This window comes from Lactuca virosa, chromosome 9 (genome assembly GCF_052849685.1).
Source record: "Lactuca virosa cultivar CGN04683 chromosome 9, Lactuca_virosa_CGN04683_v6, whole genome shotgun sequence".
Lineage (NCBI taxonomy): Eukaryota > Viridiplantae > Streptophyta > Magnoliopsida > Asterales > Asteraceae > Lactuca > Lactuca virosa.
In genome coordinates, this window is record NC_136434.1 from 70253720 (window position 1) to 70275677 (window position 21958).

A 21958-nucleotide genomic window follows, 5' to 3' on the forward strand; every position below is an offset into this window, starting at 1 on the left:
TGTTACCTCCCCCTAACTAGCTTATGAATACTATTACATATCACTAAGACTAGATAATTCTTCGAATGAAAGATCCTACCCTACAACGGTTGGACTCAAAAAAGAGTTGTGCAATAGAGCTAGACCTAACCTTCTGAAATTATTTAGTCCTCGCAATATGTAACGTAACATATTCATTTACTAGTTAGTAAGAGATAACTAGAACTCCTAAAAGCACAAAGCAAGCAACATTCGAGCATCGAGTACACATAATCAAGCATATCACATTCAGGCCATCACTATCTAATCTATACTAGCATGCGGTTCATAAAGATGAGATACATAACAGACACATAAGGCATCCTTCCTAGATATTTAGTCCTAAACTAGCATGAAATTCTCATAAAGCTGATACATATAATAGGCACATAAGGCATCCTTCCTAGGTCCTTAGTCCTAATCTAGCATACTGTTCTCATAAAGCTGATAATCATATCATAACATAAACTTGTATGGGTAATTTGGGAGTACTTACTTGAGCTCGACTGATTGCATGCACCATACCCTTTTTCTATTTTCTAAGTTCTTTTCTCTTTTAAAAATTCTTTTGTAAAAATTATTTTCTTTTGAAAATTTTCATACCATGTCCATAGTTTGAGTTCAGACACACCCGGGAGTGTGCCCGAATCCCTCAAACCAAGGCTCTGATACCAACTTGAAACATCCAAAAATACAGACCAAAATTTTCTTTTTAAAATCATTTATAATAAAAGCATAAGTCATCCATCATCATAAAGAAAACCATAAATCGTGTATCTCAAAACATCGTGTCAAAATACTGTATCGAAATCATATAGGAAAAATATCAGACTCTAAACATCCCAGGCTGAAACTGTGGTGTGTGCCATGCGATTATCCCGAGCCCTTCCCTTTGCTAGTGGAAGTACCTGAAACCAAAACTGAAAACTATAAGCACGAAGCTTAGTGAGTTCCCCCAAGCTACCACATACCATACATAATCACATATTGGGCCTAGCCCACTGCATCGGGTCCCCCCCTGTATCGGACGAATCCGACATCGAGCCCCGCCCGGCATCGGACCGAGGTCCAGTATAACTTGGGCCTAGCCCCTGCATCGGTCCCCGCCCGGCATCGGACCGAAGTCCGGTATACATATCATATCAACAAGCATAACATAAACATAAGAATAAACATAACATGAAAGCTAACATTCGTCGGGCTTGCCCTGACATCGGGCCAAAGTCTGGAACACATAATCACACACATGCAAGAATCACAAAGACATCAAGCATACTAACTTCCTCGGGCTTTCCCCGACATCAGACCGAAGTTCAGAACATAAAAATCTACATCGGGCTAACCCCAACACATACAATCAGACATAAACGGGACGACATTGGTGCCTTAGACCCGTTCCTATAGGAGAAGACTCACCTCGCAAACTGAATGTTGAACTCATGTGTGAGGAATCTCTGCTGGTTGCTCCCACAACTACTCGGCTACTAATATATAATAATACTTAGTCAGAAATCTGGCAAACCTTGCTTAGGATAAAAATGACCATTTTACCCCTGGTCAAAGTCAACGTTTTGGTCAAAGTCAACCTTCCAGGTTGACCTAACTCGCCGAGTCAGCCTATTGACTCGTCGAGTTCTAGAACTCAGAAACCCTAAAATCGCGACTCGGCTCGCCGAGTCACCCTATGGCTCGTCGAGTTCCCAGGCTACCCATCATCGCGACTGGACGAACTAACTCATCGAGTCGTCCTCAGACTCACCGAGTCCTAGCACATTCAAAAAAGGGACAAGATGATCCAACCCGTCGAGTTCCTTGACAACTCGCCGAGTTTCATGAACATCATCGAGGATCCTTGATCGGACTCGCCGAGCTCCCATATGAACTCATCGAGTCCCTTGCAAATCTAACCTAAATAGCTTATTTCCCACTTCTAAAGCTCCAAAATACAAATCCAGATCGTTTCCATGGTCCATTTCTATAAAGTTGGAGACTTGACGGCTTTGCACACCTCAATTGGACCCAAACTCAAGTTATAGCAACCTACTTCCATGAACATGACCATTGCTTGGACAAAAATGGGTTCAATACCTCTTTTATGGTTCTAGAGGCTAAATATCACAGGAAAAACGGATTGCTTGGCATACAATCCATGAAGAGTAACTTATCCTTCTCAAAGGGATCAAAAAGACCCATAAATAAGCTATGGGTTATCAAGCTAGGAGCTTTTTACCTCAAAAGGTTGCCAAAGATGGATGAAATCTTGGATCTTGATCTTCTCCACAAGCTTGATGGCTCTAAGCTCTTCCAACTCTCTTCTATATCACAAAAACACACTAAAAACCTCAATAATCTCTCAAGGATGAAGCTCACAACGAAATAGGGTTTTGTAGGACAGAGAGGCTGGTAAGGGAGGCCCAAAAGGGTTAAGTGGCTTTAAATAGGGTGCAAAACCCCAAAAATAGGGTTTCCTCCTGATAGACCTACTCGTCGAGTCAAGGCTACGACTCGCCGATTAGACCATTTAAATCCCCGCGTCCAATCTGGCATCTACTCGACGAGTTAGGGCTACCAACTCGTCGAGTAGCTTTTAAAAAATTAATATATTAAGTGAGCTGATGCGTACCAGGAACGAGGCATTACACTAAAGAAGGATGCAAGTGTACGATCATCCGGAGCCAGTAAGTAGACCTCAAAATACCTTACAGATTTTTTGATTTTGTGGTATGATAAAACAGCATGCTAGTACTAGGCTAAGGATCTTCAGGAATTGCATGATAGAATTGCCTGATTATATGATGCCTGATAACCTAGGGTTTTTCCTTATACGAAATTGACATCATTAATGTAGTTGCTTAGTGTATGCATCACGGTTGTACATAATTAAGATCTTATAGCCTGAGAATGTTTGGATTGGCCTTATTTCCTATTCTTGTCTGATAAAGGGCTTAGGGTAGGATCAGGTATTCGAAAGTCTATAGGGTCCAGCGTTATATATGGCTAGCATACACGAGTGATGCAGGGTTGGTGGAAGTTTCATGGTTGGGTTTTGCGGGGTTAGTAGGCCAATTATGAGATATTTAGCCTTCCTCTAGAAGTGAGGATTGAGCACTCGTCATGCATACGTATACTGTTAGGGCGTTGTGATGATAATTGAGACAAATATGGGTAGGTGTGGAAGGTAGTATGGGCCCGTACTACTGAAAGCACAGGACCCATACGCGTAGCAAGGAAGTCACAAATGTTGGATTAGGTGTCTAAGCCCATAACTAGAATTGGTATGTACTTGACCCGAGAGTAGCATGGTCCTTTTGGGTTGCTTTCATCAATGCAAATTGATAGGATGGACTTTTGAGAATAAGGTTATTTGTGATTTGTTAATATATTACAAGTATAATATATTAATTTGAAATCATATTATTATTTAATTAGTATTGATCAAGAATTAATTTGGAATTAATTTAGTGATCAAAAGAGACTAATTAAATATACGGGGACTGATTTGGTAAATCAATGATTCTTATAGTGTGGGCTAATGATCCATGGTTATTTGGATGGGCTAAACCAACATGGATAGTCCATGAAGGTTAACCCATGGAGCCTAAGTAAGATGAAGAGTCATGGTGCATTAGGGTTTGCATGGATGTAACCCTAGCACCTGCCACACTATAAATAGACACCCCTAGAGCCAAAATCGGTGACATTTATCATTCTTAGAGTTTAATATTGATTTTGAGCTAAGCAACTTATTCTCTCAAGCCTACTTTTTCACTTGGTGTTTGTGACACATTAGAGGCATCAAACTTGAGGTGCTAAAGCTTTTGAAGGCCAAGAACTACAAGTCCTATTAAGAGGTAAATTATCTAACTAGTTATTTTGTTCAAATGTATGCTAGTTAGGATGAATGCTTTGGAAAATCAAATTGCATTTATAATTAGAGAAAACATAGATCTAAAGCATCTAGGATTGCATGTGCACCATAAGGTTGTTAGAGTGCTCAAAACCCATCAACAACCCCTAGGGTTTTGTGGGTAGTTGGTTTTTTCGTTATTGCACGGAATGTATGATATCTTCCTGGTATGTATTTTCAGTATGGTGGTTACGAGACAATTTGAGGCAGGATCCGGGTCAGGATCAGGAGTTGGTAGCCAGGATAGGCTAGCGTTGACAGAGGATCGCGTCAGGGAGATCATCCGGGAGGGGAGGTGATTGAGATAGTCCAGGGTCGGATTTCAGAGGTGTTTGGGTCTATTAAGACTGTCATGGTTGAGTACTTTGATGAGCGTTATGCAGCCATTACTGAGACGGCAGCCGCAACAGCTGTAATGGCGGCAGGGGGAGGAGCTAGGGGCCAGGATAGGCCGGTATTGTCCGTTGATCAAACGCGGGAGATGATTTCCGTGGAGGTATCTCAGATTTTGCAAGAAGAATTGTTCGGTGTCGTGAACCGGGTCACCGCCGGGTGATCGCCAAGCTTGAGGAGCAAATTGCAGCCCTGCAAGTTGTGAGAGACGTTGCTACTGGGAGGACTACTGGGGGAGTGTCGGTTGTAGGGTCACAACTAGGAAAGAGGAGGAGAGACTTTTCAGCAGAGGACGAGGAGTCGGAGGCTGCTGACCTAGGTACTAGAAGTCAGGAGGGTCAGTAGGTGTGTGGCAAGTGTGGGGGAACCCACATATTTTCTTGTCACAAATTCAGGTGCTTCAAGTGCGAAGAGAGAGGGCATGTGCAACGGGATTGCAAAAAGGACCAGATATGCTTTCACTGTCACCAGCCAGGTCATTTTAGGTCCAGTTGCCCTACATTAGGGGTGGAAGGAATTCGGATTCCAACGGTCATCATTCCTCAGGAGGTCAAAGTCGAGCCGCAAGAAATCATTGGTATGTAATTGGAAAACCCCATTCTGTAATAATATTATGGTCAAATTGTCCTTTATCGGTAATTGTCTTGCCTTTGAATCTCGTTGAGTATGGGTAAGCAGCAACTACGGGTTAGTTACCTGTTTTGTCTGATCTATGTGTTGCAGAACTTCATGAGTCGTTAGGTCATTAGAAGTGTCAGGAGAATTTTTTTATCAAAGGATTGTAGGTAGTTAGATTTCAAGGATTCATTAGAGGATGGGAAGTAGAATGGTTGGTTGATGGATTGGAATTTTATCACCTATGGCAAGGGTTGTACCATTTCAGTTTTCTGAGTTCACAGGAGTAAGCACGCTTGTGACCCGGGGCCATGTGGTATTTCCAGCCCGGGGTCCATTGGTCGCAGGGTTTGGCGGCAGTATTTCAGCGCTGGTAAGCGCAGGTGGGTCGATGGGGCATGAGCATCTTGCGAGGCAAGTTAGGTACCATATTCTCGGGTAGTCCGGGTGCGGGATTGTCATTTGGATTTCAAACAGGGACTAGTTAATGTCACCTGGGATCGAAGGGGAGAATTGAGAATTCTCAGATGGGACATCAGCCATTGAAGGTTTTGTCTGTTGCTATCCAGATAACGGTTTCCAGAGAGGTTGGGGGATCAAGCAGGAGGTCAAGGGTTTCCCCAAGCATGGATATGGAGGCAATCTTTTTCGAGTATATTTGCAGGTGTTCAAGGTAGCATTAGGGGTTTGGTTCGACCTACGTGTATGGTCAGGTCAGGATTAAAGTCTGCGAATTGAATCGAGAGTTCGAACCCCAAGTGGAGGAGAGCTGGTTATTTATGGAAAGGGCACCAGTATGGGTCCAGGATTTTGTCTCGACAGACCGAGGGTAGCCCGGATATAATGAAGGCTCCAAGGGGCGTACCAGTCAGGCCAAAGTCTCGGAGAACGGTTCAGACACGCTGAAGGCCCGGAGAGGCGGTCCAAACATGCTGAAGGTTCTGAGAGTGGTCCAGATAGCTGAAGGACCGGTGAGGCGGCCCAATCATGCTGAAGACTCTGTATGTATTTTGTTAGATCTACGTTCTAGTATTGAGCATGCTGCTTTGTGATAATAACCTGTGGAATTGTACGTCACGTACTTGCTGGTTATCACTGATAGAGTACCCTTAGGGACAGTCGGTGGTCATGTAGGAGATCCTAGAAACTCTTGAGTAGTAACTTGTTCCAAGAGGGAATCATGCGTGGTAGAGTTTCAATATTGCAATACTTGTTTGGTGATGTGGGGAACGTTGATTAGGCCTTTTGGGTAGCGGAGGAAGGTGGGTACCTTCAGGCCTGAAGGAATGGGCCACTGACGAGAAGACGACAACGTCGATAGGTTATCAGAAGCATACTAGTTATAAGTTGTGGGCCTAATGATCGTAAAGATTCATTTCTTCTGCTTCTGGTGTTCTCGGGATTGACGAGTTGATGGGGGGGGGGCCTGGAGAGTCGTAAGTCCGTTGGTTGGATAAAGGAAGCAGTACGGACTGAGGGGAGTATCAGTCAGGTATCAGAATGAATCCGGGGGATGTTGCCCTGTATTCCTGCAGGTTCGCAAGTTGTTGTTAAGGATCAGATGTAATGTGGAAGTTCTTGGTTGATCGTCTTCTTCGTCGCTCCGGAAATTGGTAATGACATGGTAAAGAGTCAAAGGTTATACTAAGGTTTTGGTGTATCATATGGATTCATATTGTGAAAGGTTCGCTATTGACCTGTTTGAGGGTCTTTTCTGCATGATTTATGGTAGTTTCAGTCAGAAACTTGGGGTGGATTCATGGACAGCCATTTCAGGATGGCTTATAGTGGAAACTTGCATTGGGGATCGCAAAGTATATCCGTGTGAGGCATGCACTCTGGAGGTCAGTGAGGTAAATGGGGGGGGGGGGCTTTTGGTTTATGGGGTGAATCGCGAGTTGCAGGCGAAAGGTATAATGTCATCAACGGGAAGTCGAGGGTTCCTGGGTTAGAGCGTCCCTGTCTTTCAGGTTCTGAGAACCGGGTTAGATCTTTCTTCTGATTATATATGGCAACACATCGTGTTGGGAGGGTTGAGGCGGTCATGCTCTATGTAGTAGGCCAAGATACTCAGTGCGGGCCGACTGTAATTCGTAGGCACGAAGGCCAGGAAGAGTGGTAGAGTTGAGGCGGTAGGCCGACAAACCCTAAGAATTTCAATCCAGTGGTTGATTGGATTCGGCATATTGATATTCCAGTCCGAGGCTGATCGGGCCAGTCATAGGTGTGTGTGGTTATACGTTAGCAGTTGTCTATTACTGTAAGTAGATTCGGGAGATGAAGGAAGCATTATCCGGCCAGCACAAAAGAATTTTTCTCCTAGTTTGCCTCCCGTTGTCCGTGTTATCCCTAAAAGTTCGGTCATTGAATGAGTTTCCCTTGAAATAATATAAAAATCTCTTCTCCAGCAGAGAATTATCGGCAACCGCATATGATCCATGATTGTGTTTTGGCAAGGACTCCAGGTTTTCAGGGTGTGATCTGTTTGATTAGTGTCTAAGTCCATAACTATAATTGGTATATACTTGACCCGACCCGGCATTGTCCATTTGGGTTGCATGGCATCGGGACATTTGGGTAGACCTTTTGTGAGAAGAGGATATTTGTGACATATTAATATATTATAAGTTCTAATATATTAATATGAAATCATATTATTTAATTAGTATTGATCAAGAATTAATTTGGAATTAATTTAGTGATCAAAAGAGACTAATTAAATATATGGGGATTGATTGTGTAAATCATTGATTCTTGTATATTTGGGCTTATGATCCATGATTCCTTATGTTGGGTTTAACCCATGTAGTGATCCATGGATACTCCATGGAGGTTAAAACCTATGGAGCATAAGGAATGGATAAAGTTATGAGTTACATGGTGTAACCCTAATAGCCACACTATATAAAGACCCCATTGGTTGGTGAAATTGGCACTAGTGCATAAGATAGAGGGCAAGCCAATTTCTATGAACTCATATCTTCTCTCATGGTTATTTCAAATGTTCATGGTGTTGTGTGAACCATTTGAGGTGTCACATTTGGGGCACTAGGTTCTTGAGCTTCATGGAATCAAGCACCAACAAAATGTATGTCTTCTATCTAGTTTTTGTTATCCTAGTACATATGAATGTATGCTAGTTAGGATAATACCTTGGAAATTGATATTTGCATGTATAATAGAGAAAACATAGATCCAAGGTATTTAGGGTTGCATGTACACCATAGGAGTGTTAGAATGCGCAAAACCCAACATGATCCACTTCAGGAAGAAGGGAATTTGGGTTCCCGATATATCAGGCCATTTCGGGTTATACCAAGGATGGCAAGGCAACATATTGACTGGGTCTCCCAGAGGAGCTCAGTCAGATTCATAGCACTTCCCATGTCTTGCAGTTGCAAAAGTGTGTGTCGGGCGAGGATGCCGTGGCATCATTGGGTGATCTTCAAGACGATGAGCGCCTGAACTACGTCGAGAGGACGGTGGCCATCTTGGAACGAAGGGTAAAGGTTTTGCGTAGCAAGGAGATACCTTTGGTAAAGGTACAAGTGGCATGATCAGAGGGCATCCGAGTATGTATGGGGGCCGGAGACTGGAATGCAAAAGCATTATCCGGATTTGTCCACTACAATAGGTTTCGAGGACGAAGCCTAGTTTAAGTGGGGGAGGGTTGTAACATCCCGATTTCCAGGAATGAGATTTTAGGGATTTGTATGTAATTAAGGAAGCCTACTCGACGAGTTGGAGGCCCCAACTCGTCGTGTAGAGATTAGTCAGGCCGCATGATTTATGATTCCTACTCGACGAGTCGGAGGACCCCGATTCGACGAGTAGAGTCTGTGCTCGGAACCCCTAATTTTTAGGGTTTGCACCCTATTTAAAGGACCTTAAGTCCTTTCCTCCAGCCCCTTACCACCTCTTGACGACCAGTAGAAACCCTAATCAGTCTAGACCTCGTTCTTGAGTGTTTGTGAGATTTAAAGAGTGCTTTTGGTGCATTTTGTGAAGAAGGCTTGAAGTCTAAGGAGCTTGGAGCAAAGAGGAACTTGTGGATCTGACTCTACTTCATCTTGACATCATCTTGAAGGTAACAAGTCGTTACCTTGACTTATCTTTAGCTAGATCTCTTCATACAAAGGATTAGGGCCATTTTCTAGTTGGTTGTGGGTTATTTCGGGTATTGGGCATGATCTGAAGTTGCAACTTCAGATCTGGACTCCTCTTGGTCCCTATAGTCATAAAGTTATCAGATTTAATAAGCATTGGCCCTTTCTCTTTGGGTTAAACCTTTCCCTTAGCTTGGTTTTGGCATTTAGGACCATGCATGTACGTAGAGTTTGCAACTTTACGTGGAAACCATGCCTTAGGAGGTTACATTTGCAATATGGAGCTTTGGGGTAGCTTAAAAACGTCTGGATGAGAAAGGGACTGAAGGGACTCGACGATTCGCATGACCGACTCGACGAGTCGGGTGAAGATTGTCTGTATTGGTTCTGCATGAACTCGGCGAGTCAGTAAGAAGACTCGACGAGTTAGTTAGGGTTTTTCCCGACATTTGGACATCACATGGACTCGACGAGTTGCCTGGAAACTCGGCGAGTCAACTAGGGTTTTCACGATTTCTCGAGTTCTGGAAGAACTCGACGAGTCAGTGAGCTGCACTCGACGAGTTGAGTCAACATGGGCTGTTGACCTTGACCGTTGACTGTGACTTTGACCAAGGGTTGACTAGTTTGACTTCTGAGGGTATTTTAGTAATTTGGTAATTTATGGAAGTGGATCATTGGTGGATGTAGGTGTTTGAGTTGGAGCTGTATTTGGAGGAGTTTGACATTATCATTCCGAGCTACTTGTGAGGTGAGTTCTTCTCACTATATCAACAGGGTCTAAGGCACAAAGGCCGACCCTTTATGATTTGTATCCTGGTTATAGGATGGTTGCTATGTTAGTGATCTGTTAGATCGGTATCCTGGTTATAGGATAATATTATGTTAGTGATCTGTTAGATCTGTATGACCATCTGTACATGCTAGCTAGCGTATGATATTTATGTGCACATGATTGTTGGATTGCGGGTTGGGTTGATGCAGGTCCTACTTTGTGTTGTAGGCCAACATACCAGGACGGACCGGATAGACTGCAGGCCCGATTAGGTCATACTAGTCAGGCCGAAGGCCCGACGAGCGGTCCGGATAGGCTGAAGGCCCTGAGAGGCGGTCCAGACGTGCCGAAGGCTCGGAGAGTGGTCCAGATAGACTGATGGCCCTGCGAGGCGATCCAGGTTGATGGCTTATTATGCATGTTGTTTGTTTATATGATATGGTTATATTTGTATGATGTTGGTATTTTGGGGGAACTCATTAAGTTTCGGGCTTACAGTTGTTGATTATGTTTCAGGTACTTCTGATGATCGCGGGAAGACGAAGACGTGATCGTGCACCTCCTTGTATTTTTATAATTTGATTTTGGGGATACCCTGACATGATACTATTTTGAAAACAAAGTTGTAATAATTGATATTTTTAAACGTTTTAAAAAGTTTTAAATTGGCATGTTTTTTTTTGGGTGTTACACTCACTTTCAGTCCCTTTGACCATTTTCACATTCATTTTGTCTCTTTTCCGTCTACCGATTTGTACTTCCGTTTTGGGATTCGTTTTGTCATCATTTTCTCATCCTCATCCTTTGTGAATAAAACAAGACACATTTAAGTAATAACGGGTTCAATAAATATATAAGAACAACCACAATGATGACCCGTGGTTCACCACGGGCTCACCCACTAGTTAGAATAATAAAGCTAAGTTGAAAGTATTCATGTTATGCAAGGTAAAAAAAATATTGGGTTATTAAACTTTATTTCAAGTTGCACAACTGTATACACAAATTCATGCATTCTGAATTTAGTTATGTATCTAGCACCCATCAGTATTCAATCCAAAATATGTACGTGGCCCAAGTTGGCGGCATCCAAAATGTGTATGTGGCCCAAGTTGGAGGCGCGTGACTAATGACCCAAAAATTACAGAGTTGTCCAATTTTGCCGTCGGTAATTTTGATAAATTTAATCTTTAAATTGTCCTTACGGTCCTTATCGAAGTACTTAATGGATCCGGACCCTATATTTATATAACACTTTGTTATATACATAAGTTTTAGAAAAATATAAATGAAATCAACATTTTCTAGTTTGGTATGTTTGTTGCCTATTTATGAAGGAAACCTATGTTTGAAACCTGACATTACTATTTTCTCGTTTATTTTCTTTACGAGTATATAATGATTTTTTATAATATAAATAAGTTTTATGAAAATATAAATGAAATCAACATCTGGCTCAACGGCTAAAGCCGTTGTCGGTAGGTATCTAGCTCAGCAGCTAAAGACCTCGTCGGGAGGTCCCGGTTCGATCCCTGCTTGCGCCTTCTCCATTTTATTTGATATCTACGATGACGTGGATTCAGACAGCATGTCACATCAACGGAACAAACATATCAAAATGTCACTTAGGATGACCGGTTGTTAACCGAATAATAGATAAAAAATTGAACGTTTTCTAAAAATTTATAGTCTTTTACATAATAAAAAAATTTATGACAAATTAAAAATCCTACCTAAAGTTTGAGATTTTTATTGCATTACCCTTTTAATCAAAATCAACATCGAGAGAGGGTTTAATAAAAGAGCAAACAATTTGAAGAATGTAAGTTCCCGCTTGGTACTCTAACAATTTCGAATCCCTATCTACTCCTTTGTCTAGGACTTAATTTATTCACGGAAAATGCAACGATGAATCAAACGCAGAGCTTCACTCTTGTCGATCCATTTGAAGAACAGTCTATTATCTCTCTAAACCCTCGAACACTCCGACTTTCCAAAGATGCGTTGAAATCCAAAGACCTCGAAGCTGTACACCAGTATACGATATCAATGGTACTTTTCGATTATCTGCAACTTTTTTCTGTACAGTTTAGTCATTCATCAGTTATAATTTGTGCTAATTGTTGTGTGGGAGCACGGTGCTTCTGCTTAGAGTGTTTTGTTTCGATTTTTTTTTGAGTTACTAGATTTTGATTGAGTTACTTTCACAATTGACTTTACACAATGGATGTAAGCGATTGCTGATACTGGCCGGGGACAGTCTCCCAGCTAAAAAGTAGACTACACTCAAGCCTCTTCATTAAGATCTATTACCCCTTCCATTATGTTCTTACTATGTCATGGGCAGCTGGGTTGGAACCCGTGTGATGGTTTAAAAGTGCTTTCATATTCTTACATTCAAAATGTGCATGCCTAACATGTAGTAGATTTTGATTGTCTGCAGCTGTAGATCACCATAAGACATTAGATAGAGATTATGTGTGTGAATTTCTATTTATTTCTGGTTAGACATTCTCAGAAGCAACAATCACCACATCGTTGGAAGCATTTTAACTAAGTTATCCTCCTAGCGTTTGCAGAAAGTCTTTAAGCTGACATTTTGGTGTCAAATGAATACTTTTTAACCCTCCACTGACAAAAATAATCTACTTGTGGGGAAATTTAACAATACACACCTTACTTTAACTTTTTGAGAATGTATGAAGTGGAAATTTAGAGGAAGAGGGGTCTTAAAAAAAGAAAGATGATAATGTATAATGTGTATGTGGATAGATAATAATGTATAATGTATAATGTATAATGTATCCATTCCTAACCATGAGGCGAATGAAATTCGATAGTTAATCAGTTAATAGAAGAAGATTGAAGCACTTATTGTGTTGCTTGAGTTATCATGCACATTACTATTTGATCTAAACTTGTTATTCTCTCTTCATTATTTAAGGCATTACAAAGCCCTGATAAGTATTTTGAGGAAGCAAAGTCAGTTGTAGATGGAGGTTTAGAATTCCTCAATACCAAGAAAACTGAAGCTGATATAAAAGAGAAGGAAAACCCTCAAAAGCACAGACCAGGTTTAGTCCGGAAGCGTGCTAAGTTCTCTTTGAAGCCTGATACAAGGTAAAGGTTATACTATACAATATACATACTACTTTCTTGTGTTTCACTTTCCACATAAACATTTAGTCTAGAAACCTGGAGAAGTTAACTTAATGCACATCACTGTTGAGTGTTGACAGCCAGTCTTCTACACTCGTGGAACCAAGTCTTGAAATTGATCAGCTGCAGGATCCAGAAGAATTTTTTGCAGCCTTTGAAAAGTTTGAAATTACATCATCCTTCTCTAATCTTGGTGTTTCAGTATTCATGATGTTTGTTTATAACTTGATATCATGTCACACAAGTGACTTATACCATATTACCATGTTAAAATTGATTTCTAGACACCCAAAAAGAGCTCAAGAGACAGAGAGGTGGTGGAGATGTAGATGAGGTTAAAACATCCACTACTGTTAGACATCGTCGTCCAGAAATACCAAGGTACTATTGATATCTTCAGTTTAACTTTTTCTACTGTTTTTCTTTTTACTTGGTAATTTCTCATGGAGTAATCTTGAACCCATATTTCAGGAGAAAAGTTAGTTATAAGCATTATGAATACTACAGTCAGTCTCAGGAGTATACATCAGTTGCTCAAGAGACATTGCAAGATAAGATTGTAAGTCCAATTCCACCTACTCGATGTTTACAACAAGAATCTTTCACACCCAATCAGCAATGTGATGAAGAGGAAGTAACTGGTAAGTTAGTTGATGCTTTTATTTTAAGTTTAATAATTATACAATATATAACATATCTTTGCTTGTATTGCTACATCTTACTTCCTTCTTACCCCATTCTTATTAGACTTTGATATTGTTGTTGTTAATAAAGAATCTTTAGGGTCACCCTTTATTTGATATGCTATGTAACTTACTAGATTTTTTTGTCTCTTTTGTGTGAACAGAATCAATAAGTAAGAGTGAGAATAGGATCCACAAGATGTTTGATGAATTAATGGCTAGTAATATTGAGAATTTAGATGGAAATGAGGCGTTATCCTTTTTAAAAGAGCGTATGAACATCAAAGATGTTGATATAGAGGATTTACAACTTCCAGAGTTCCATGAAATTCCTAGAGTTGACTTTATTTCTCCATTCAAGAATTTACTACAAGAGTCTCAGAACAAGAGCATATTGACTACTGATACAACAGAAAAAGTATTATTACCCAACAAGTACAACCCCCCATTCCAATCTGTAGGTGGGCCCCCCACGCCACCTAGGAGGCCATTTTTGGCAATTTCAACATATGGAAAACAAATGTTGAAATGAAAAGATCCATTCTCCTCCACCCATGGGCATGATGTTGATTCACATCCCACAACTTTTACTAAAATCATTAGTGCCAGCAAGGACATGGTTTCTGCCACATCAGCGAAAAAGAATATTACAGAAACTGCCACTGCCACTGGTGATATGGAAGACAGGGAGCATAATGTGGAAGAAAGGGATGCAGGTGATATTCGAACAAACGAAGATATAAATGGAAATGTAAGGATTTAATATTTATGTCATATATATATATATATATATATATATATATATATATATATATATTTGTTATATGTATTTTCATATGTAGTTTAGAAGTAAGTCTGAATTAATGCAATTGATTATGATGTTATGCAGAGTGAAGATACGGTGGCAAAAGCAGCATCTGTTGTTAAAGAATTTAGTTTGGATGTTGAGGAGATTATTAGTGAGGAGAATAATAATGTAAGTTGTGTTTAAAAAACTGGTTTATAAATTACATACAATATAAGTTAAGTTTGTGAAGATTGAGAGAAGAATGTTTTAAGAAACAAATGTGACATCCCAATATTGGCATTGACATTTTGACATAACAACAGGTTGAAGATGTGACAGAGAAGGCAGGAGAAGCAGAAGTAAATGTTGTGGAGGATTTGGATTTGGATTTGAGGCAACCAGGTTTGACCCTTGTCTTGTTAATTGACATTTTTGTTTTTGTTTTTTTAAAATTAGGTGAAACAGATGCTGATGACGTGAATATTGAGGAGGACATGGACATGGATACTAGTGGTCAAAGTCTTGATATTGTTCCTGTCCCTGAACAACAAAATGAGGTGAGGTTAAGGTTACTTTATTTATTTCTTATATAAAAAAAATATTTGTAAAAAATCAGATTATTCCTAACAAACAAACACTGAGTTATAACTTTTAATAAATAGGAGGAGGAGCATCGGAGGATAAATAAAAAAACAAATAAGAGAAAGAAGAATAAGATTGATCCAAAAAAGCGTCGCCAGAGCCTTGCAGGTAGGTTAGGTCATAACTCATAGGTGGTGTTTATGTTAAAAATTTATGAAGGAAAGTGAAACACATATTTTTATTTATTTATTTATTTATGATAAATGGGAATGGCAGGGGCGGGGTCTAGTTGGACGTCATCTGGAGTAAGACGAAGCAGCAGAATTAAAAGGAGACCCTTGGAATATTGGAAGGGAGAAAGACTCTTATACGCTCGAGTCCATAACAGTATGTGCATTGTATTTTTAATTGAGATTTTTTTAATTAAAATGAAAAATTGAAGTTATTTATTTATGTGAAGTGAAAAGGATTGATAGTAGTATAATTTGATTATGGTGTTTGTGTTGGTGCAGGCCTGCCGACAGTTATCGGTGTGAAATATATATCTCCAAGTAAGGGGGATGGATTCAAGGTGGAATCTTTTGTCTCTCACAAGTACAAACACCTTGTTGAGTTGACCGCTCTCCATTGACTTTGACTCACTCACTTTTTGACCTTTTTCCCATGCATGTATGTAAGTTACTTGCTTGCTTACTTACTTGTTGGTGCAAGAAAACAACTTTGCTTTTAGAATAGACGCATCAAATATCAATCATCAATCATCAATCATCATGTATGTAACTTTCCCTGCAGTTTAATTTACTTTGCTTTGCTTTTTACTACTTCTAAACTTCAATTAACACCTCAACAGATACATGTACAATATGCATGCTTTCTAATATATATATATATATATATATATATATATATATATATATATATATATATATATATATATATATATATATATATTTGCTGCTCAACTGAAATACCAACAAATTAAGGACATGTATGTATTTTCAAAATACTTTCAAATACTCTCTTGTGTAATCTACATAGATAATGTTTAATTAAGATTTACCTGCCTCAAGTAAAGGTGCGGTTCGGTTATATGGGTTGCAGAGCTGCCTCTCTGTTTTACCATTTATCATTTTACAAGTTTGAAATTAATCACATTCTTCTATATCTGTATTTTTCAAACTATAAAATCTCAAATTCTTGTCTGGATTAGGTTTTGGAATCAAACTTGCTTCTTAATTACTTTTTTTCTTAAATTCTGGTGTTGGGTTCGTTCGTTCCATGATATATATGTGGTTTTGATGCATTGATGCAATATAGTGATAGTTTTTCCTAATTTACCCTTGGCCGACATTATATTCAAGGAGTAAAGCCCAAGTTTAGCTTATTTTGTTTCTTATTTAGTCTTTATCTCATTAGTATTAGTCTTTATCTGTTGAGGTTTTCTAGTTGTATTAGGATTGGTATTGTTTAGCTATAAGTACTGGGTCAAAAACGTACATCAGGTTTTTATGTGGTTATATTCTGAATTCGTTTTTGTTTTGAAATAGAGTCGAGATCAGTTTCTCAATTCTTGGTCGTCAGGCACACGATAGTGCCCCTGTTCTTTGCGTTTGACAATACGCCTAGTTAAATTGTCTTTCTCTGTAGTCACATCAGGTGGTATCAGAGCCCAACATCCATGGCGGGCGAAGAAACCGATTCTGGACGAATCGTCAAGATCGAACAAACCCTCCAAACCCTCCAACAATCCTTGCAACAAATTACAGAAAGTTTAGCACTTCTTACAACCAACAACAATCAGAATCGTAGGGAGCAAGCAAACCAGGAAGCACTCAACCGCAATAACCAACCACTGCTCGTACAATTCATTCGCAACCAGCAACCCATTTAGCGACCTCCTCCAATCATTAATGCTTATGATCTACAGATGCAGGAACAAGAACGGAACAGGGAAGACTCCGATCTAGAAGAAGATGACGGTGATGAAGGTGCGAGAGGGCGTCCGGGTCTATGTAGGGATGCACATGATTTCGATTACCGTCAAAGAGCAAAAGATGTACCCTCTTTCAGCGGATCCATGAACATCGAAGGCTTCCTAGACTGGATGAATGAGCTGGAGAATTTTTTTCAATTATATGATATCCCGGGAAATAAACGGGTCACTCTCGTGGCTTACAAACTCAAAGGAGGAGCTTAGGCTTGGTGGAAGAACCTGCAAACCACGCGAGAACGCCAAGGTAAATTACCTATTACTTATTGGGATCGAATGGAACGTGAACTAAAGCGCAAGTTCTTACCCCCTAATCATGATCAAATTTTATTCAACATGCTTCAAAATTGCACGCAAGGAGATCGATCAGTGGAGGTTTACACCATCGAATTTCATCGATTAGCCGTTAGGAATGACCTCACAGAAACCGAATCACAACAGGTCTCGCGCTACACTAACGAATTACGCCTCACGATTCAAGATAGAATATCCCTAGTACCCGTATATACATTGGATGATGCGTATAATCTGGCTATCCGGACTGAAACACAATTGGCAAAGAGTAGTAAAACCTTTTCATTCCCTGCTAATCGGAATACATTCACCAGTGGGTCAACATCACAGCCAACAGAAAACAGCCAAGTGGTTACAAAAACACCAGCACCCGACAAGGGTAAAGGCGTCACCTCTACCGCTACTACCACCCTGAAATCCACCAAGCCTTAACGCACGACCCATACCAGGGAAGCGTTTTAAATGTGGCATCTTGGGTCATCGATCTAGCGATTGCAGAGGAACAGCGGCCAAAGTTAACCTTACCACAAGAGAAGAATATTTATTGAAAAAGGGTCTCATTCACGAGAGCATGAGTCCTTGTGCAGTCTCCGCTCAGTTGGTTCCAAAGAAAGATGGTAGTTGGCGAATGTGTGTTGATAGCAGGGCCATCAACAAGATAACGGTGGCTTATAGATTTCCAATTCCCCGATTAGATGACATGTTGGACATGTTGGAAGGGTCCAATGTGTTTTCTAAACTCGACCTACGAAGCGGGTATCATCAGATCCGTATTCGCCCTGGTGATGAATGGAAGACAACATTTAAAACTAAAGATGGTCTCTATGAGTGGCTGGTCATGCCTTTTGGTTTGTCCAACGCTCCTAGCACTTTCTCTCGACTCATGAACCAGGTGTTAAAACCTTTCCTTGGATCTTTTGTGGTCGTTTATTTTGATGATATTCTCGTGTATAGTAAGAAAGAGAGTGAGCATCTTCTACACCTCACGGAGGTTCTTACTGTTTAAAACATTAACAAACTTTATCTCAACCTAAAGAAATGTAATTTCTTGACCAATCAGTTACTATTTTTAGGTTTTATCATTACTGCAGATGTAATTCGAGTAGATTAGGAAAAAGTACGTGTCATACGCGAGTGACCGGTTCCCAAAACCGTTAGTGAAGTCCGTAGTTTTCATGGACTTGCGACCTTTTATCGGCGATTTGTTCGAAATTTTAGTTCTATTATGGCTCCTATCACCCAGTGTCTCAAAAAAGGGTCAGTTTCAATGGGGAGATGCAGCTACTCGAAGTTTTTCCCTCATCAAAGAAAAATTGACTTCTGCTCCTTTATTAGTCTTGCCCAATTTCGATAAACTTTTCACTTTAGAGTGTGATGCATCGATTATAGGCATTAGTGCAGTTTTGTCCCAAGACGGTAAACCCGTGGCATTTTTTAGTGAGAAACTTAGTGAGGCACGGCAAAAGTGGACTACTTATGAGTTAGAATTTTATACGATTTATAGATCCATACAACATTGGAAGCAGTATCTGTTCCATCGTGAGTTTATTCTTTATACAGACAACGAAGCACTTAAGTATTTTAATAGTCAACAGAAATTAAATCGCATGCATGGGCGGTGGGTTTCATATCTTCAGCGTTTTTCGTTTGTTTTAAAACATAAATCCGATGATCAGAACAAGGTGGCTGATGCGTTGAGTCGTCGAGCTGAGTTATTAGTAACCTTACAGACCAAAGTCCTTGGTTTCGAAGATTTGAAGGACCGAAGTCCCTGGTTTCGAAGATTTGAAGGAGTTATATGCTGATGATGAAGATTTTAAGAAGATATGGAGCAGCAAGATAGTTCCACCTATGTTAAAACTTCATGGTTATCTGTTCTATGATCATCGTCTATGTATTCCCCGCACTTCATTACGGGAGGAACTTATCAAAGAATTGCATGGAGGCGGATTAAGAGGCCATTTTGGAAGGGACAAGACTATTGCGTTAGTTGAAGAGCGTTATTATTGGCTGCAATTGCGGCGGGATGTGGGTCGATTTGTTGCTAAATGTGTTATTTGTCAGAAAGCCAAAGGCCAATCCCAAAATACAGGTTTATATACTCCATTGCCTGTTCCCGACGGCCCTTGGGAAGATATTTCTATGGATTTTGTTTTAGGTCTTCCCAAGACAACAAGAGGAAATGATTCTGTGTTTGTGGTGGTTGATCGTTTCTCTAAAATGTCCCATTTTATCCCTTGCAAGAAAACGGCAGATGCGTCTAATATTGCCTTATTATTTTTTCGGGAAATAGTACGTTTACATGGCATTCCTTCGACAATCACATCTGATCGTGACTCCAAGTTTCTTAGTCATTTTTGGCGCACTCTTTGGAGGTTATTTCAGACTACGCTCCAATTTAGTACCTCTTTCCATCCCCAAACAGATGGGCAGACTGAAGTGGTGAACAAAACCTTAGGGAAATTAATAAGGTGTCTTTGTGGAGATTGCTTTAAACAATGGGACCAATTTCTCACTCCAGCTGAATTCGCTTTTAATAACATGGTCAACAGGTCAACCGGTAAATCACCTTTTCAGATTGTTTACCAAAGGCAGCCTAAACATCCATTAGATCTTATTCAGCTACCTGTGTTGCCTGGGCACAGTTTCACAGCTGAAAATTTGGCTTAAAAATCGAAGCAGTCCAAGAAGAGGTTAAATAAAAGCTAGCGTTTTCTAATTCTAAGTATAAAGAAGCACGTGGCAAACATCGACGTGAGAAAGTATTTGAAGTGGGTGATCTCGTTATGGTTCATTTACGAAAAGAATGGTTCCTAATGGGTACGTACAACAAGCTCAAGATGAAGAAAATTGGCCCTTGCAAGATACTTCAGAAAGTGAATGATAATGCCTATGTTGTTGATCTATCGGATGGCTGGTCGATTTCGCCTACGTTTAATGTGTCTGACCTCACCATTTTTCAGCCAGATCTGCCCTTGTATCCGGATAATCACTCGAGGACGAGTTCTTTTTCAAGCAGGGGAGAATGATGCATTGATGCAATATAGTGATAGTTTTTCCTAATTTACCCCTGGCCGACATTATATTCAAGGAGGAGTAAAGCCCAAGTTTAGCTTATTTTGTTTCTTATTTAGTCTTTATCTCATTAGTATTAGTCTTTATCTGTTGAGGTTTTCTAGTTGTATTAGGATTGGTATTGTTTAGCTATAAGTACTGGGTCAAAAACGTACATCAGGTTTTTATGTGGTTCTATTCTGAATTCGTTTTTGTTTTGAAATAAAGAGTCGAGATCAGTTTCTCAATTCTTGGTCGTCAGGTACACGATAGTGTGCCTGTTCTTTGCGTTTGACAATACGCCTAGTTAAATTGTCTCTCTGTAGTCACATACTACGTCAGGTTTTGAAAGACAAGACAACTATCTATGCATATATGTACAAGTACAACTTTACTTTCGACTCATTTAACTTCTACATTAAACAATTGAAACAAGTTATCAAAAATATAAACTATGTCATCAGTTTTAAAATTTATATTTGTTAATGTTGGTTGGGCTGCTGTATGTATTCAAATAATGTCATGTATGACAGAAATCAAAATAATTATATTTGATCAAGTTAAAGGTGTGTTGATTTGATAACCAAGCATGTGCTAAGGATCCAATAAGCCCAACATTTATTCATTCAGACGTGTCAATTGGGCAAATATCGTCTATAGTGACTAGGATGAATATCTCGTATTGGAAAAGTAGCAGTTTGCGCAGACAATCCCCCATGCCCAAATAACTCAATTTCTCCCATGAACTATTTGTGTCAATGGATTAGTTCGATCCAAAACTTGAGGTAACAGGTGTAAACGGAAAAAAACTTTATAAGTATCTGTTAATGGGGGTTGAATTTACTAAGTTCTGAAGAGTTGGTGTCTAGTTATGCTTAAGTGTTGCATATATGTTTCCTCGAGCCATATTTTCCAAACGAACCAAGGCCAATCCAAATTGCTCTTGTAAAAGATCTGCTACAGAAAGAATATGCTTATTTTGCAAATGATTCATATCATCAAGTGTACCCATTCCAAATTTGATTCAAACCAAACGATCTGCGACTTTCAATATATCTCGCGGTAACAAACATGTAATGTTTTGGTGTATATCAAGCGTTGAAACTTTAAACTCTACTTTACATGATTTTTTTGTCGCCTTTTTGTGGTGTCAACACCTTGAAACCTAATCCACATGATAATTTTTGCGGACAAAAAACCCAACCCCAGATATATTATATGACCCATACTCTTATTTGTATGGTACCAAAAATCGAATTAATTAATTATTACAGGACTTATAATTAAAAAGCAGAATTATGATGATTATCACCCACAAGGATCGACTTCTTAAAAAAAGCTGAAACTAATGGTCATTTTTTTTGAACGACTGGAATTTATTAGAAAACGACTAGCAAGAAGGTAGCGAAAAAAAAAAAAAAAAACAAAACAAAAGACAATTACACAGTTAAAGCCAAAAACGGATTTTGGAGTCGATCACTCCAAGAAATTCTAACCTTACTATGTCTATTGCTAAAACACAAAAACCAACACTCAACAATGCTATCAAAAATACCATTCTTTAAAGGGATTTTATCCCCAAACACAACCTCATT

The 21958-nt window shown here is 39.7% G+C and overlaps 1 pseudogene across 1 annotated transcript; it reads left to right on the forward strand.

Annotated features, from left to right (window-relative positions):
- The first annotated feature begins 11630 nt into the window (after positions 1-11630).
- LOC145136231 (centromere protein C-like) lies at positions 11631-15800 on the forward strand (annotated as a pseudogene). The gene is made up of 11 exons (XR_013720328.1): positions 11631-11866; positions 12759-12934; positions 13054-13166; positions 13258-13354; positions 13445-13614; positions 13821-14407; positions 14546-14632; positions 14767-15000; positions 15106-15193; positions 15302-15412; positions 15538-15800. The product of XR_013720328.1 is annotated as a centromere protein C-like (transcript).
- The last annotated feature ends 6158 nt before the right edge of the window (positions 15801-21958 follow it).